Source organism: Protopterus annectens, chromosome 6.part0 (genome assembly GCF_019279795.1).
Source record: "Protopterus annectens isolate FY-2018-M chromosome 6.part0, PAN1.0, whole genome shotgun sequence".
In the NCBI taxonomy this organism is placed as follows: domain Eukaryota; kingdom Metazoa; phylum Chordata; order Ceratodontiformes; family Protopteridae; genus Protopterus; species Protopterus annectens.
Genome location: NC_056737.1, coordinates 550424486 through 550443099, shown reverse-complemented (window position 1 = coordinate 550443099; position 18614 = coordinate 550424486). Strand labels below are relative to the sequence as shown.

The 18614-nt window shown below is 34.2% G+C and overlaps 1 long non-coding RNA gene across 1 annotated transcript in view; it reads left to right on the top strand.

The window, feature by feature from the left end:
• The window catches only part of LOC122804067, a 112960-nt gene extending 105543 nt beyond the window's left edge, over nt 1-7417 (top strand). Inside the window, exon 3 of the long non-coding RNA XR_006365164.1 lies at nt 7045-7417. This is a non-coding gene — a long non-coding RNA (uncharacterized LOC122804067). The remainder of the gene's footprint in view (nt 1-7044) is intronic.
• The last annotated feature ends 11197 nt before the right edge of the window (nt 7418-18614 follow it).

Below are 18614 nucleotides of genomic sequence, written 5' to 3'. Positions count from 1 at the left end.
CTGAGATTATGTCATTTCTCAATCAGTTGTGAAACACAATTTGTTTTGTTTTTTTATTGGGATTTTTGAAAGGAGATAATAGATTCATCATCTATGTTCACCTTAGATTGGATTTTGGTTAGCAATCCTTCCCTAGCATTTCAAACAGGCTGTCTTCCTGATAGCCTAAGTGACCATCACCCAACCTTTCTTTTGCGATGATACACTCCCCAATCACCCCAGACCACCTACCACCTAATCAGAGACAAAAAACTTTAATCTCATCAATTTCATTTCTACACTAAATATTTGCAGATTTTGTTGAAGGTTGGGTGTCGGGCTGGCACCTCGGCACCATAAAAAATCAACTGCCAATCATTAGCGTACGGGAGTTCCACTGTGGCGACTCCTAACCAGGAAAAGCCAAAAGAAAACAACTAAATATTTACAGATGGAAATCACTAACACAGCTACCACTAGAGGATGCAGTAAGCACCTTCAGAATATACTAAACCACCATGCACTACCCCGAACTATTTGAATTAAAGCCATGTATACACCCTGGCTATCTAAGGAATGTAGATCACTACTAAAAGCTAGAGACAAGGTATGGGAACAACTTCACAACAATAAAACCCAACTATTTAGACAAAAATATCTTGAGTTACGTAACAAAGCAAGAAAATTAGTGACATCAGATAAAATCAAGTACTACCACAGCATTTAGAATATACATTCAAAACAGTCTCAAAAGTTTTGGACAGTTATTAATAACATACTTCATCCAGGTAAATCAGCCACCCCTAACCATACAACAATTAGCAATACTGAGAATATAGCAACCCAATTCAATAAATACTTTACAGAAACTATTCAAGCTCTGGCAAACTCTCAGGATAACATCAGCAACCCCACATCTCTCCTTCCTCAGCTAAGTACCTCCTCCCATAATACTACACCACACATTAGCTTATACCCAGTCTCTGTTAAATACATAAAAAAAACTACTTCAGTAACTGAAACCAACCACACTAGCTGCAGATAATCTCCCTACTCACTTTCTAAAAATTGACACTGATGCTATATCCTATCCAGTAGCCATTCTCATAAACAGGTCTATATCTGAAAATCAAGTGCCTGGTATCTGGAAAACCACCCACATACTGCTACTACACAAAGAAGATATTTCTACAGAATTCACAAATTATAGTCTTACTGCCATCCTATCTCCTTTGTCCAAAGTAATAGAAAGAGTAGTAAATACTCAACTAACGAAACACCTTCTCATCCCATAAACTATCACACACCCAACATGGCTTTCGACCACATCATAGCAACACTAATGTCCTTTAATAATATTGTTACCCAACATTGGAACAATGGACTATATGCATCTTCCATATTATTAGACCTATCCAAGACCTTTGACATGGTAGACCACAATAAACATATTAGCATTCTTTCCACCCTAAACATCAGTAACGCTAGTATTATGTGGTTCCAAACTGCCTAACAGGATGTCTACAAGCTGTTCAATTGCAAAATCAACTATGTCCTCTGCTCCTAGTTCTCGTAAGGGTTCCTCAAGGCTCCATCCTTGGTCCTCTACTCTTCCCTATATTTACTAACCAACTCAGCACCTCCACACCTCATGCCTCTGTAGGTCAATGCACAATTTGACTCTACACTCATTTTCTATCTTGTCCAAAAATAAAAATAAAACCATGATCAATACAGGACCACATACTAAACTGCTTTGGGTTGAAATTGACAATAGCTTAAAATCTGATATACACATAACCCAAACCATCAAGAAGGTCCACAAGAAATTTGGTATCGTATACTGAAACAAACTATCATATACTGAAACAAACTATTTCTAACAAAAGGTACCGCAGCCTGTAGACTCCTCCTATCAACACACACTATGCCTCCCCAATGCTAACTAACCTCCGCAAAACAGATTTAATCAAACTAGAAATTTGTTATAATAGAATAGAAACATTTTCAACAGGTGCCCCCTATAGGTTACATCACTGTGCATCTCTTAAACAACTAAATTGGCTTGAACTTCCTCAGCTTCTATACTTTAACCAACTTACCCGTACATGCAAAATTCTTCACCAACCTGAAAAATCTCCTGCTCTAAAATATTATTCACCCATACAGAAGCACTCTCACTGTCTCCACTGTAGTAACCTACACCTTTTAGACACCACTAAAGCCAACAACCACACAGGGGATTCTCTCTTCTCTAGCTACATTCCCAAAATATGGAATAAACTTCCACCCACTGTACCTGCAAATAGCTCTATTTCACAATTTAAAAGGCTCCTTAAATCATACCTCAAGGACACCTGACTATGTCCATGTAACACTCCTGGATAGACCTCCTTTACTCTCTCTACTAGTTTAATATCACTTTCAACTGCCACCCTCACTGTGGTTGATGCACTCCTTTTTGAATGCTCATGTGAATGCTTCCAGCTATAGAAATTATTCTGTTTGCATCTCAGTTTCACTAGGAAGGAAATCGACTTAACAGACTTATGTGAATCTCTGCATAAATCTCTAACCTTATTCACTGTTTATCCCATATATGTTGATGAAAATGTAACTGCATTTTGCTAATTCAGTCTTACTTGTTTATGTATTTGCTACAGGTGCTACATGTATTTGTATTTTCTATTTGTTATTTCTGGAGCTTTTCTCCCTGGGCCTCCACTATAAAAGGATTTATGTCCAGTCAGACTTTCCCGGTAAACAAATGTAAAATAAATAAATAATATATTTATAGTTAGAGAGTACTATAAAAGAGACATAAGTTAATAGAACAAGCATTCTGTTCTGTTGTTGTAAACTGTCAAAAGTGATTGATGGGACAAGAGGAGTGATTTCTGAGGACTTTGTGGATTCCAATTATTTTAAGTTTAGAAGCTAAGCATGGTCTAAAGTCATTGTTTTGGCACAGTGAACCTGCAAGCAAGCTTCTTTCAATTATTGTAAGGGAGATTGATAATGATCACCATGAATTAGCAACTGAGAATAGAAGAAACATTGATCCACTGTTCTCAGCTGCAGCTTCAATCTTGTATTTACTACTAAAACTAATTCACATTTTATTTTCTATATATAGGATAGATGGATACATAGATAGAGAAATAAATAGATAGATATGCGGGTCTACTTTGAAAGATCAAAATTCCAAAACTTCAAAATTCAGTCTGCTGAGACCAGAATAACAGCTTTGGAACTTCTAACGTTCTTAATAGAGATTCCCCTACAGCGTGGAATGGGAAATTTACAGTTTTCCTCACTGTAATGTGATCTCAGAGTTGGAAAATGTATTTAACTGGGGGTATGGTGGCGTGAAGGGGGCTTGTCACCCTGCAAAAACATATTTTTTTTAATTAAATTTTCGAAGTTCCTAAACTTCGATATTCCTGTCTTGGAAGACTGAATTTTGAAGTTTAGGAATTTTGACCTTTACACCTTCTCTTCACCTGAGCTGTGCCTGTAAATGGTCTATAGTTATCAATGCATTACTCTGGTAAACAAACTAAACTAAATAAACAAATAATTTATGAAAAGAAATAAGTTTCTTTGTTTTGTTTATGTTGTTTACATTTGTGAAGCTTTGTTACCATAGTTGTTATACAGGACAATTAGTGGCAGGCCATGTCTGTGTTTGTTAGGGGTTAAGGCAGTTTTTACAATGGCTAATCTAACTTTTTTGAGAAAGCATGCAAGTTTAACTTAGGTCAACAAGAACTGTGGATGTATATTTAGTGGGAAGTATTTTGAAGAAACCGGCTATAGGTATATTCTTAAGTACCTCTGTGGAATCAGTGGAGGAAGTTTTATGGTCATGTTATTAGAAAGGAGTAGAATTTGAGTTTTTGATGAGTGCAAAAGAGTATATTTTTGGAATTTCTAGGCTTACAAATTTTTAGGGAAATCAGAGACAGAGATGTTGCATCTGAATTTGGAGTTCTTGTGAGTTATGTGATTTAAGAGGCGCATGATAAGTTGCATAAAATACTATTTTATGTTATGGTAAATTTGCATTCAGAGAATTAATGAATAAAGAAATGAGGATTATACTCGAAACTGAGCTGTGAGGCACACATGATTTGAGGGTGGTGGCTAGGGAAAGGAAATTGTAGAAATTAATTTAATCTGATTGTTGGTTAAGCATTTTCTGAACAAGGGGAGAGAAGACTGGAGGAAGTCAAGAAGATTTGTTTGTGTCTTTCGGCTTTTCCCGGTAAGGGGTCGCCACAGCGGAACTCCGGTCTGCTAATGATTGGCAGTTGATTTTTATGTACCGGCTTGCCAGGCCTGATGCACAACATGTCTCCACGCATTTCTCCACGCAGAAGATGCTCTAGCTGAGAATCGAACCGGACAGCGTCTTACTGTGAGGCGACAACGCTACTGCAGCACCACCACCGTGGGTCTATGTTTAGATATGAATATGTTATAGTAAACAAGGCTCTGTGTAAGTCAGTAATAAGTCCTGACTTTCACTTTGCCTATATTTTTGTATTAATGTCCAGCAGTCACAAATGCAGCAGATGTGGTATTATAGGATTGATGGAAACCATGCTAGGCAATAGTAAGAATTCGATTGAATTAGGTGTTGGAGATAAGTTGTTTGTAGACTATTTTTTCAAGTATTTACTTATTTATTCAAAAGAGTTTTTTTTTTTTTTTTTATGGTATATTTGTTATGAAGAAGGATTTCTATCAAATGAATTTCTATCAAATGCGTTTTCAATCAAATGGATTGACAACTTAGGTTTCAAACAAATGAGAGAGGGAGATAGATAGATAGATAGATAGATAGATAGATAGATAGATAGATAGATAGATAGATAGATAGATAGATAGATAGATAGATAAAGTACAGTGTGTCCAAAGTACAATAGCATTTATGCAGGAATGTTCATGTGTTGTCAAACATTTGTCTCCATCACTTGCCAGTTGTAAACATAAGAAACAGACATGGTGCTGTAGCTGAGTATGTAGGCAATCATCTTGATAATTATTGTAATTTGTGACTTTAAAAGGGTTTGCTACCAGAGACATTTCTTCTCATCCCATTTTTGATGGCCATGGATTTGATTATAAAAAGTAAGCAGTATTTATAAACTTCCTTCTTCTAATGACTAAACTCCATCTATTTTAGTTACTTGTGATGAGTATGGATTTGATTATAGCAAATAAGTGAAGTGCATGGAGTTTAGTCATTAAAAGAAATAGGTGTGTCTGTTAATATTGACAACGTTGTACAAGTTTACATCATAAGCAGTATCGTTTGGACAGCACTTTACAAATATTACTTGGGTGTCTTATGGAAATTTTGTTGAGCGTAAAAGTTCTGGGGTATAGCCTTTCAAATCAGGAATTACAGTGGGCAAAGCCCCCTAAGCTGAAAAAAAAAAACAAAGTTGTGTAACAGCAGGTTCAGAAGTTCAAGTCACTGCTGAGATAGTTTCATAGCTAATATCTAATTACTGGGCTAGCGGTCTTAATGGGCCATTGTAAGGCTAGTCAAACACCTTGGCCATCATACTAGTCCCATAATTGGGGGTTTAATTTTTTTTTACTTCAGATTGCTGGTTATTCTTGGACATTCAATAGCCATACTATCAGGTTTTGCAGTTATATATTCATCATAGGGAGCCATGTTATATTCATTACATCATTAATGCCTGTGATCATGTGGGCTATTTCTTTTAAATGAACAACTGCAAAACCTGTCCACCTCAGAAAGACCCTACAGATAGCTGATAAACCATATTAAAAAGAATTTGCTGTAAAAATTGATAAAATCTAAGTAATGATAAAGGTATACTGATAAATGGTTCTCAGTGTTCTGTAGTTGGTAAACTAGGGTATATATCACATAGTCGAAGTTTAATAACTTCAAACACGGAATGTTCAAATCATTCTGTTCAAAGTTAAAAAAAGTTCGACTATGGATAAAAAACAAAAAAAAGAAAACAAAATAAACTGTTGTAAGCAGAGGGGCAAGCCCCCCCTGCACTCCCCACTCCTCCCGCTACTTAAATATATCAACTCCGAGATTGCACCACATTGAACAAAATGGAAACATCTCCTTAAGGAGATTTCCATTGAAACGCTCAAACTTTTGCAAGTTTGAACTTATGGTCTCGAGTATATGAGGTTCGAACTTGCAGAAGTTTGATTATCTGATAGGAACCCGGTAAACTACTATTCATTCTTATATGCCCCTTCTCTGTTGACTTATATCAACTTTATATTTTATTTGTCTGCTAAAGTGGTAGATAGGCTCATCAAAGTGATCCATTTCAACCAGGAGCCAGCCAGTAATAGCATGCAATAGTATATAGGAGGCAAAAACAACATATATACATTTAAGGGATGCACTATATTGTATAACTATACATAAGACAGGTATTTGGTGTAGTACATTTGTAACTATGTATAGAAATTATTTATATTAGTAATACGGTCAGGTTACAAAATATAAGTTCAAATACCTCTGCAGTTGTGAGTATAATAGTGGTTTCTGGCTCAGATAGATTGCTGAGTTTTAAAATGTGACTCGCCTATGTCACTAGATGGTATCTGCAACTACAGAGAAAATAATTTTTAGAAAAAAAACATTTTTTTCTGCAGTGTTTTCCAGTGATTAATACCATCTAAAGTAGTATGAGGCAGAAATAATAGCTATAATTACATGCTGAGGATAATGCAACTCAATAATTATGATCCATGATGTGTTTGAATAGAAAGAGAAAAAGAAAATGCTTTACTTGTGTAAACTTTAAATGTAGGATTTAATTTCTATAATACAGAATGAAGGTTAAAAAAAGCTATAATACTGATGTGCGCTACAGTTTCACAAAGTATGTCAGTGACAAGTGGTATTACTGTATCTTACAAAAATGTTACATATGTTGGGTTGTTTATGGATTATAAAGAAATGCATTGTTCAACTGATGACAGGTTCTGTAGGACTATAGTTAATTTGACAGAATTTTTGTTTGTTTTTCTTTTCATGTAATGAAAAAGAATTAAAGAGCAATCACTACAAAACATGAATCCGGAATCTAAACTGTTTTCAATCACATCGGAGTATCCAGTCTCAAATTAATAGATGGGTCATCCCACTTGCAGCGGGGGCTTAAATCTCTGACTGATATGACCGACTTCAGGGTAGAAGAAACTTGTACAAAAGTGCGAACTACTAAATATGGCAGTTTTTCCAGATGATCTTTCATTAGGTTTCTCTCAAGAAAATGGCATTATTCTGATCATATGTTCAAGCTTCATCACAGCATTGTTAATCCCATAGCAACTCTCGTATATTACATGAATCTGTAAACTTCTAACTTGTGGTATACACATGATGAATAGGCTGTATGTTTATAGGTCCAGGACTAAAAAAAATGCAGCATCCCGCAAAATAAACATTTTTTGTTACAAGAGAAGCCTTGTTTCTTTTATATATGATTTCATTGCTCTCAAACTCTTCAAAAATTGGGCATATTTGTGAATCAAGCTAGGTAGGAAATGTTAGCATCAGGTAGGTGCCAGAAATGACTCATCGTCTACCTACCTAGTAGACAAGAACATGACGATAACCATGAAGGATAGCTGCTACAAACCAGTCAGGAAACTGTGTAGTTGCTTAATAGGAATTTGGCTTTATAATAACATTCTCTGATATTAGCAATGCACTGAGACAGTCTTGTTAAAAAGACAGTGTTAACTGTTTCCTGATCAACAATGGCTAAGGATGCAGTGATAAACCAAGAGTCAGAAGGTATATTTCTTTAAGAAAATAGCCCAGGGAGTTAAATGTCAGGCATACGACAAACTCTTCAGTAATAAACCAGAAATATAAGCATGTGTGGTAATTCATCTAATTTCAAACAGTGTTAGAAATTTGACAAATGGAAATTTAAAGTCCCTGCTGAGCTATTCTTCTTTTCCAAGTTTCCAATAATTTATTTCCAATAAAATCATAGGATGCATCATTCTGAGCATCATGGTAGCAATAAGTTTAAAACTAGGGTGTAACTAGTGCCTTTCCATATAGGATGCAGTTGAATCTCAAATTAAATTCCTCTTCCATTCATTCTCATGTATTTCTGCTTTTCATTATTTGATACATGAGTTTTCAAATTTGTGATACATCATGGGACATATTTGCCTCTGAAATGCAGCTATTGGAAGGTAAAGCACTATTTCTCTATTTATTTATTTATATTCATTGAGTGTTTGCCAGTTTCACTTTTCTATACCACCATTATACATTATTTTCTTAACACCTTCCTTACATAAAACACTCACAACACCAACTGTGATCACAAAATAATACATTGCTAAATCTTAAAAATCAAGGTATAATATCAGTATGTTTAATATCATTTAAACACACTCCTTTTTTTTTCTTTGTCACATCAGTTTTTTTATCGTTTACATTTGATCTGTGGTTCAAGCTTCCACTTTCCTCATGGTCCACCTATGCTGTCTGTACATCATCCATGCCTTGTCTGCTTCTGTACAGATGTGCAAAGACCTTGCCTTACTACCTGGACAGAGAAAACATGCATATGCTGTTTAAGCATCATAGCATTCCTGTGACCAAAACACATCCATACCATACCCGAGTCCAGCTGTGTACACAAAACTGATCATTTTCTATTAATTAGAATATTATAATTAAATCTGACTCTGAATCACAGTTGTTCTGTCAGGGGTTTGATTATGTTAACATTTGATGTATGGACTATAGTTTCAAATTTAACGTGAAAATTAGATTATAGTTGATTTTTTTAAACAAAGTATGTCTACATCATACCATAGAGGTAACATGGCTATTCAAAAAGACACTGTCATAAGGAGTCTAGGAACTCTTATTGAAATGTTCTTATCTTTTTACCATTATGTATCTTCAATAGTTCAGAAAGCCTTCTCCATGGATCATTTAATTTTAAAATGCATTACATTTACTTTCAAAGATATCATAATCCATCCATTCCCAACCTTTTTCCAATTTTTCCACATGGGGTTGGTGTGTTACCTGAAGATCGACAGTCTTGTATCGCCAGGGTTCACACCACTGGGTGACTAGCCCTGCTGCTGCTGTTCTTTTATGCCACACACTTGAAAGTGCACTCATACCTATGGCCAATTTAGACTGTCCAATCCACCTACTGCATGTCTTTCTAGTGGGGAAGGAAACAGGAGCACCAGTAGGAAACTTATGAAAACACGAGGAGGACATGTAGACTCGGCAAAGAAGGCACCCCAACCAAGAATCAAACTAATCAAGGTGTGATTGGACAACTTGCTTAGCTATCCTGGTGGGAGATATGCAGTCCAGCCTTTCAGAAACCTCTACAGGAATATATAAAGTATGGTATACAGCACTGTGAGTGTTGTAACACAAAAGCTCTTTGTATGAAGCGAGGGAGATTGGCATGTTTGACACATAGGCATGAATCTGTCAAGAAGCACCTATAGAGGATGTCTTAGCCTGGCAGGGTGGATTTAGGTAATGGATAGTTGGATGTAAAATAATTTATGAAACAAATATATAAAAAGTGTTATTTACATGCTCCAAGGCAACACCTCAAAGCATGCAAATAATAAACAAAAACAATGTTTTTTGTGTATGTGTTGGGGGGGGGGGGTTGTAAGCTCCACTCTGCACCCTCGCTAATGAAATACACCAACTTTGAGACTGCACAATACTGAGGACAGTGCATATTCCTCAAACCCAATGTTATAATGTTTTTTGCACAAATAAAGAATTTAAGTCCTAAGCAAAGTTTTGTCTCAGAGATTGCAGATAATGCTGATGATTTTTTTTTGTCAGTTACTTTGTCAACATTTTTAATGTTGACTTTTGTGGGTTTAGATATTTTTAGCCCCCCCCCTCACACACACACACACACACACACACACACACACACACACACAACACATTGTGGATATATGGATAAAAACAGAATGCATGTCAAATAACCGAATAAAAAACTAATACTGAGAAATGCAGTTAAAGAAATGTGATTGAAATACATGTTAAGAACATAAAATACACAAATGAAACCTGGCAGCATAACACTCACAGCATGAAACCTCACAACACTATTGATCACCCTCATTTGTAATACACTCACTCACATATTCCAAATGCCAGTAAAAAATACAGCAAGGCTTTTTCTTTAATTCAGTATTGCATGCCCATGACCTCCACCCCAAACACAATCATGGTTTATCTACAAGTCATTGCAGCACATCCCTATGATTCACTGGTGTTTGAAAAAGGAATGTGAAAAAAGGTGAGTAAAAAACCCCTAAAAATGCAAAAAAAAAACAAAATAAATAATAATAATAATAATAATTGCAGTCATCACCCAAAAACAACTCCACTTACCTCCCCTCCTCCAGTTATATATTCCAATTTAACAATCACATCATAGCACATAAAAGAGGGAAAACCCAAAAGGTCTTCTTCTGGCTTGCACATTGTAATATATTGCAATGAAACCCAATGTAATCATATACTTTTGTTCAGCGTGTACCTCACAAAGCACATTTAGCAGCTGGAGAGGCCACAGAGGTTCCTCACCAGGAGAATCCAGGGCCTCAAGCATCTTCCCTGCACAGATAGGATAAAAACCCTCTCCCTCTACTCAGTCTCCTACAGACTCCTCAGAGATGACCTCTGTCTGGCATACAAAGCAATCTCAGACTCCACCCTGATGGGACTGCTGCATATCTGCAAGTCAAGCTTAGTCAAGTAACCCACATGCGTGACCTCAACCTGGTCTGTAACATCAATAGGACTTGTTGGCTGTGCAGGTTTGTGTCCCAAAGACTACATCTTTTGTGGAATAGACTCCCTCTGCACATCAAGCAGTACCTCATTAACCCTTTTTAAGAGTAACCTGGATAACTGGATGAGGAACAGAAAATACACCCCTGCTGGACCATGGCATAGGGTGCTGACTTGTTGGAACATGGGCTAAATTCTTCATTAGGCTTGCATGGGACTCAGGGCCATTAGCCTAGTAACTTCCTATGATCCTCTGAAAGAAGACTTGTACTATATTATATTCTTTTACAGTATAGTATACTATACAATAGCAATGTAGGGATCTGGAGCAGTTGTAAGCAGTGTTGCTGTTTTCAGTAAAGGGAAGGTGTGACTGTGGTTCAAGATTCTCTTCCATGAGTGGTAAATCCATTGCCCCTCGAATATTCTCACTCGGTGTGCTGTCATAAGTAGATATGTGTTTCTAGTCACGTATTCTATATACTTTATAACACTGAGAAAAATAGTGCTATATTATCTCTGGATCCCTTATGTGGGGAGGTCATTAGTATGATTACTCTGTGCACAGAGGCATATGTGTATACATATTCACATGCTCACAGGTTTTTCATATGAGTAAAGACCACATATGATGTTTACTTCATTGTATGCTATTTTAGATGACTCTGAGTCCTTTTTTCTGCCATTCTATTGTATAACAGCCCTACTCCATGGCAGACTGTTTCTGTAAATCGAACACACAATAAATAAAAGCATGTACCATATAAAGATTCTATCTTTTTTAGACTTTGTGTGGCTTCGGCACTATGTTTGAAATATACTGAAATTCTGTTAGCGGCTATGTATGCTGTCAATAGATATTACTATTGGATATAATTCTTGCATATAGTCAAAATGCAAAGCCCCACCAGCAATACTGCTGTAGATGGGCTTTTCAAATCCCACAAAAGACCAAGAAAAAAAAAACCACAGTTAAGAAAATCCTTTTTTGTTTAATCAGTCACTGGGCACTAGCCAGAAAAAAGCTTTTTCCATAGTGCCAGCTTCCACAGTTTTGTTAAATGCCACACACCACTTTCTTGAATGTAGTCCTAAAATAATGTGACTTGATTAACCATTAACCACAGAGACTGCAAGATTACTCATTCTGAAAAATTAAATACATTGCCTTTTTCCTTGGCAGGACTAGCCACCGGGCGGTGTAAATTTTGGCTCTAGATGATTGTCACTGTTAAAGTGTATCCCTGACCTCATGTGTAAAAATGGGAAAGAGGGGTTGATAAAATGCATTACCACTTCACATTAAATGCTGAACTAAAGACACTGCATAACAAGGTAATGACATCCATATAGACAAATAGCTGCATGAACTCCTAGTTTAGTGAATCTAAACATCTTATTTACAGTTTCTTGCTCCACAGGAAATAGTACCCTTTTTTCCAGTATTGTCCACTTGCTCATACTGACATCCCTTCTTCCAAAAAAAAAATCACTAACAATACCTATAGATATAAATAGTGTAACTACCCACAAATTGTACCCTAACAACCAATGCAATATAACCCACATAACCCCCTCCAAATTTACAAAAACAAAAATCCAATGAAATCAAACTTCAACATAACATACTAGCTCACATTTCATTCAAATAAAGTGTAACTTCCAAATTAGTAGGGATCTAACCATCCATATCCAAATAATAATGAATGATAAATACTCTAGGGTCCACGGCCGAGATGGTGGGCAGTTAACAGCACTGTTTTTTAGCTCTGCTACATTTTAACATCTCTGACAGGATTTCTACTAAATGAACTCAAACAGAACATTTCAAAACTTGATGTATTTATAGTTGAACATCTGGCGAAAGATTTACTACAAAAAAATAATAAGTTTGAAACTCTCTTCATTGATTTTTCCTGTCAAGAGAACTAGAAATAACTATTTGTATCAGAATGAGACTCTCTAAGCCCAGTGTACCAACAGTACAATGGAAAAAAGACATGCAAGCTATACTAAGTAACATCAATGAGTTATCTGTAAAGATAGATAAATTATAAAGCAAAATTAAAGATTTTAAAGAGGAATGTAAGAAACAAGCTGAAATGCTGAGATAATCTCTTAAACAACAGTCACCACAAATCTCGAGTATAGAAGAGGCAATGTCTGAGTTTGGTGGAAGGATACTTGTAAATGAGAACAACACTGAATTTCTTCTGAAACAAAACAACTTATTCTGGGAAAAATAGAAGACTTAGAGAACAAATCTAGAAGGAATAACAGCAGGATTTACAGGATTTCTGAAAAGGTTTGAGGGATTGATGTATAATATAGAGGTGGCTTGGGTTTACTCGTGAACATGTTTGTGTGAGTTGTAGCTGATACCCTATTCATTTGCAAGTCCTTGTAATGAGAACCAGCTTGAAGCAGCTTAATTAGAGTCATGAGCACTTTTATGATGCTGTGAGAGTTCTGAAAATTCTAAAAACTGTCCAGGTTACTTCTTTCTGTCTCAAAAGTAAATAATCATAAATAATCATAATATTTTGAGATGTCAGTGAATGCAAGTTAGATGGACAGTGAGTTGCATTCTAAATCACTGTCTGTTATTAAATAGTTCTGAATGCTTGCAGTATACCAATAGGATAGGTTATACACTCACCTATAGAAAGACACTTCTGATTAAAAAAAAAAATTAGAATTGTGTTTCTCTGTTATTGTGTTGTTTTAATGATGAAACTTAATATCTCAAGACAATTTATTATGGAAAGCTTGAATCTTAAAAGGGAAGACTTTTTTCAATGGTCATATACTATTAGACATAGCATTTAAGGAGTTATAGGACTTATTCTAATAGTAGTAACAAGATTTAAAGAGTATCAAATATGAAGGGGTAAATATACATTTTTTATTATGATATTCTATGTACACTACAATTATAGCTAAAATATAAAAACTAGGAATATAGTAACAGTACAAGAAGTAGTTTACAATCAGAAATAGTAAGTGATCAGAATAAGTAAATATGTATATAGCTAAAGAATATAAATATGTCCACAAGGATGAGAGGTTGGCATAGTGGTTAAAGTGTTCACTGTATAGGCACAAGGTGCATGTGTTGATTCTCAGATCAGGTAATTGACTGGGCTTAGTATAGATTAGCCTGGTGCTAATTTGTGAACTTATGAGCCTATGAACAACTTTACACATAGTAACTTGAAAAAAATATAAATCATCTGACCTATAAATTGTTAAATATGCAAATAACAATTGACTTCCTCCATATAGTAGATCAGGGAGATAATATGAGGTACAGGAAAACCTGATTGTAGAGATATTCAATTTGGTCAACTCATAATAAAGATTATGAACACCTTTTTAACTGTTCTTATTCATAATAACTCACTGACGTACTTTTGTAAGGTGATACATACTAAAAATATGAGACACATTAATATGAATCAGAAACATGAGCTAAGCTTTGTTAGTCTAATGGAGAGTTTGAGAGGCAGTTTGTTTGTCTTTTTTAACAAACTAGGAATATGTTACTCCATGGTAGAATATTTTAGGGTTATATAATTAGGTCATTTTTTTTATTTGTTTCAAAAGTTTTGTCCGTAGGTGAAGATTACATATTGTTATATATAAAATATATAATAAGTTATATACCTAAATGTGATCTTATTATATCTGTGTTTTTTTGGGTCTATATTAGAACATAGAACATCCAAAATTTCGAGTGTTCTAATATCGACCCATTTTCAGCGAACGCTGAAAATATTGAAGAAACAAAAAAGTCAGTTTCTGTTGTTTTGCTATTTTCAGCGCTGTGGTGGAAAGTTACAGGTCAGGTTCAGGTAAGTGTGCGATTGTGTGGACATGAGGGTTAGGGTGGGGTAGGTGGGTTAGGGCACGGGTGAGGTGACTGTGTGATAGTGACGAACCGTAGGGTTAGGGTTTGGGTTAAGGTAAGTGGATAGTTAGTGGTGTATGTATAGTTTAGTGTAGGGTTAGGTGTAAGAGTTTAAGTGTATGTGTGTGGATTGCTCTTTATTTGGTGTGCTTGTGTTGTGTGTATGTGTTTTGGAACAGCAATTTTTTTCCCTAGGAAAAAAAATTGCTGTTCTGTATGTTCGATGTTTTAAATTTTCGATTCATAGGGTTCGATATTAGAATTAGGTTTTATAATATAGACCCATTTTTACCTGATTCATATAAATCCCCAATTTTAAATGCATATCTATTAATATTAATGGATTGAATAATCTAGTAAAGATGGGGAGTCTGTTCAAATACTTGCAATTGCATAAAGCTCAAATAGTATTTATACGGGAAACACATTTACTTAATAAAGATACAAATAAACTTTCATTAACACATTATTTTGTTTAGCAGTTTGTGGCTTTCAAGCTAAAATAAGAGGAACCCTCATTTTATGGAAGAACTCATCACTAGTGCCCAAAGTAAAAGATACCCATGTTGATAAAAAATGGTATGTTAAACATTCTTATAATTGAGTGGAACAGACAATTATATACATTGGTGAACTCTTACTGGATTCCAGAGTTTGTTGCTAAAGATGCAAAATAATTACTTAGACACTATACTCTCTTACATGAAAGGTGAAGTCATAATGGGTAGTGATTTTAATTATATTTTATCAGATAAAGATTCTACTGCAGATATAAAAGACATTCATTTCAATTTACCCATTATTCATATACGTGTGGAACACAAACAAATATTAATATTGTTTGAGAGAAATATTTCATCACATATCAGAGAAGTTTCATTTCATGCCAATTGTCAAACCATAATGCTATAATCTTTAATATTATTTTAAAAACTTACAGTTTAATACATCACAGGAGATTACCAGCATAGCTTATTACAATAAAAGGATTCAAGGATTGGTATGTTAAAGAGATCAAAAATTTCCTAGAAATAAACATGAATGATGATGTTTCTGACATTGTCCTGTGGGATTCTCTAAAGGCTTACTTAAATGGAAGAGTTACAAACTGGTATATTAGTAAAACAGGCAAAGAACAGAATATACTACAGGCCAAAATAGTCACACTAAAGTTAAATCTAAAACCAAATTACATTATCAGGCAGTCTGAACTTAAACACTTTAATACAAAATATGTTGAAATTCTAAATCATAAAGTTTCAATAAACCTGGAAAAACTTAAACGTCAGGCATATTCAGTAAACCCTTTAACCTTGCATAAACTTGCTCTTAGATCTAAGAAAATGAATAAACTAAATCATATCAAAGAAATTATAATATATCTTTTTTTTCTTTTTGTTTATATTAGAGGTATTCTTGAGGGCTTTAAAATATTTTAGGAAAATATAAATGACAATACAAATAACCTAGATAATGATGATATAGCTGAAACTTTTCTGAGGGGGAAATAATAAGTGAACAAATAAAAAGATAGACCACTCACTACAAAAAGTAATAAATAAATAAATAAATAAACGAGGCGCCAGGCTTAGATGGTGCCCTACCACAACTATATAAAATACTATTGGATGATGCAGTTAAAATATTAGATAAGGTCTATAGAGAAATGAAAACTGCTGATGCCCCCACACCAGGAATATATTCCCTTATATCACCTATTTTAAGGATCCTGCAAAGTGCTCATCACACAGTCCCATTTCACTTTTAAATGTGGAGTATAAGATTGTCATGTCCATTTTAGCTAACAGAATTAGTCTACTTGTACCTAATTACCATTGATTAAACTGGGTTTAAGTACAGGATACTAAAAGAATGCATACATTAATAGACTATGCACATAAAAATAAAAAAAAAAAAGATCTTTGTATCATCAGTCTTGATTTAGATAAGGCTTTTGCTTCAGTTAATTGGTCATAACTATTTAAAATTCTTAGCGTATAATTTCTCACCTCAGCTAATTGCATTAATTTCTAAGTTATACGTTAACTTTTGTGCTTATGTGAGAATAGGTTATTTTCTTTCTAATTCCTTTATATTACAAAAAAGCACAAAACAAAGCCATCTATTATCACCTTTACTTTTTGCATTAGCTATAGAACCCCTTGCTAATAGTATTAGATCCAATAAGAACATTAATGGTATCAAAATTAAAATAAAATGATTTTAAGCTAAAGATTCTCCACTTTCCTGATGATATATTACTAACAATAGGAAATACAGGGAATTCATTAGAAGATAGAATTAGTTGTGTGAGTCAGTTTGAAGACATCTCGAACTGAATATTTAATCATAATAAAACAAGTGCATTATTAATTAAAAAAATCATACAAAAATATTCTAACTTCAGTCGGAATAGCAATCAAATTAAATACCTTGGTATAGCCATTATATTTAATCGTAAAGAAATAATGCAAACTTTTAACAGGTTGTTGATAACATTTTAACTTTAGTCACAAATTGGAACAGAGTCTTCTTTACCATGGAATAATGATTAATGCTTATTAAGATGGTAATTCTCCTTAAAATATTGTTTGTCTTGCAGTCTTTAGTACTCTTTCCAACAAAGAATTGATGATAAAGATTATTATTCTACTTAATTTTTAAGGCATTCTTATAAATCAAGGGTTTCCTTTGATTTGCACAGATAAGGTTGGGATAATGGTAGAGTAGGATTCCCTGATATTCATTTGTATGCTACTTTAACAGTTGTAAAAGTTATAGCATTGTGGATTAATTCATGTTATGATTCCAAATGGAAACAAATGCATCAAGAAATATTATTATTAAATAGTACTGAGGAAGCTCACGGTTTAGTGAGTGAAAGCGCTTTACTTTATGGAATAAAACAGATTTTAGGACTCATTTACCAGTTTTTTTGCCAGTGGTCTTGTGGAACACATCATTTATTCGTGAGGTTATTGGCGTATTGTAGCATTCTGGACTTCGCCGTTTGGACAATACAAGTATATTGAACGCTACCTTTTGGTTCAATTATTAAATAATAAATACATCACAACCCGTCATAAACAAATAGCCCCTAATCATTTCATCTGGTTATTAAAATATTTTTGTGTAAATGGAATCACACCCTCTTTTCAAATTCAATATTTAAATAGTGTAATTTCCTCTTTCAAAAATTCATATATTCTAACCATTGTATTAAATACTTAATATTTTCTATGTTTCCAATTGCATATACAAATGACTGCTTAAAAACTAGTGACTTTAGCAAAATGCTAATATTGAAACAACAAAGTAACTTAATTTTTTGGCATTAATTCTTAAATGGTACTGATATATACTGTTGAAAATTTAAGGTCAAAATACAATCAAGATTCTGAGACTTGGTTAATTTTTCAAATATTTAGAGACTTTGTGAACACAGAGATTAATAAGGATTAATAAGATGTTTAACCTAGATAAGAAATCGTTACCCAAATTATTGAAATTCTTAACAAATATCAATAATATTGCAATGAAAAATGAATCATCTTTGTCATAAATTTATACAATTCTTATGTTAGATTTCACATATTTAAACAGTTCCTATTGGAATTAATAATGAAGGCTTTCTGAAGAATATAAGAAAATAATATTAAAATCAAAAGATAAAACTACACCGTCATTATATTGCAAAATTTTCACTTAGAAATTCTTACAAAGAGCTTTTCTCACTCCTAACAAAATTGCAATTATGTATAAATCAAATAGAATTAAAAGGTGGAGATGGGATTCTGAAATAATAGCTGATTGGACACATAAGGTATATAAAAGTAAAGTCTTCTCTCCTTTTTGGAAAGAAATTAATAATTTCATTCAAGC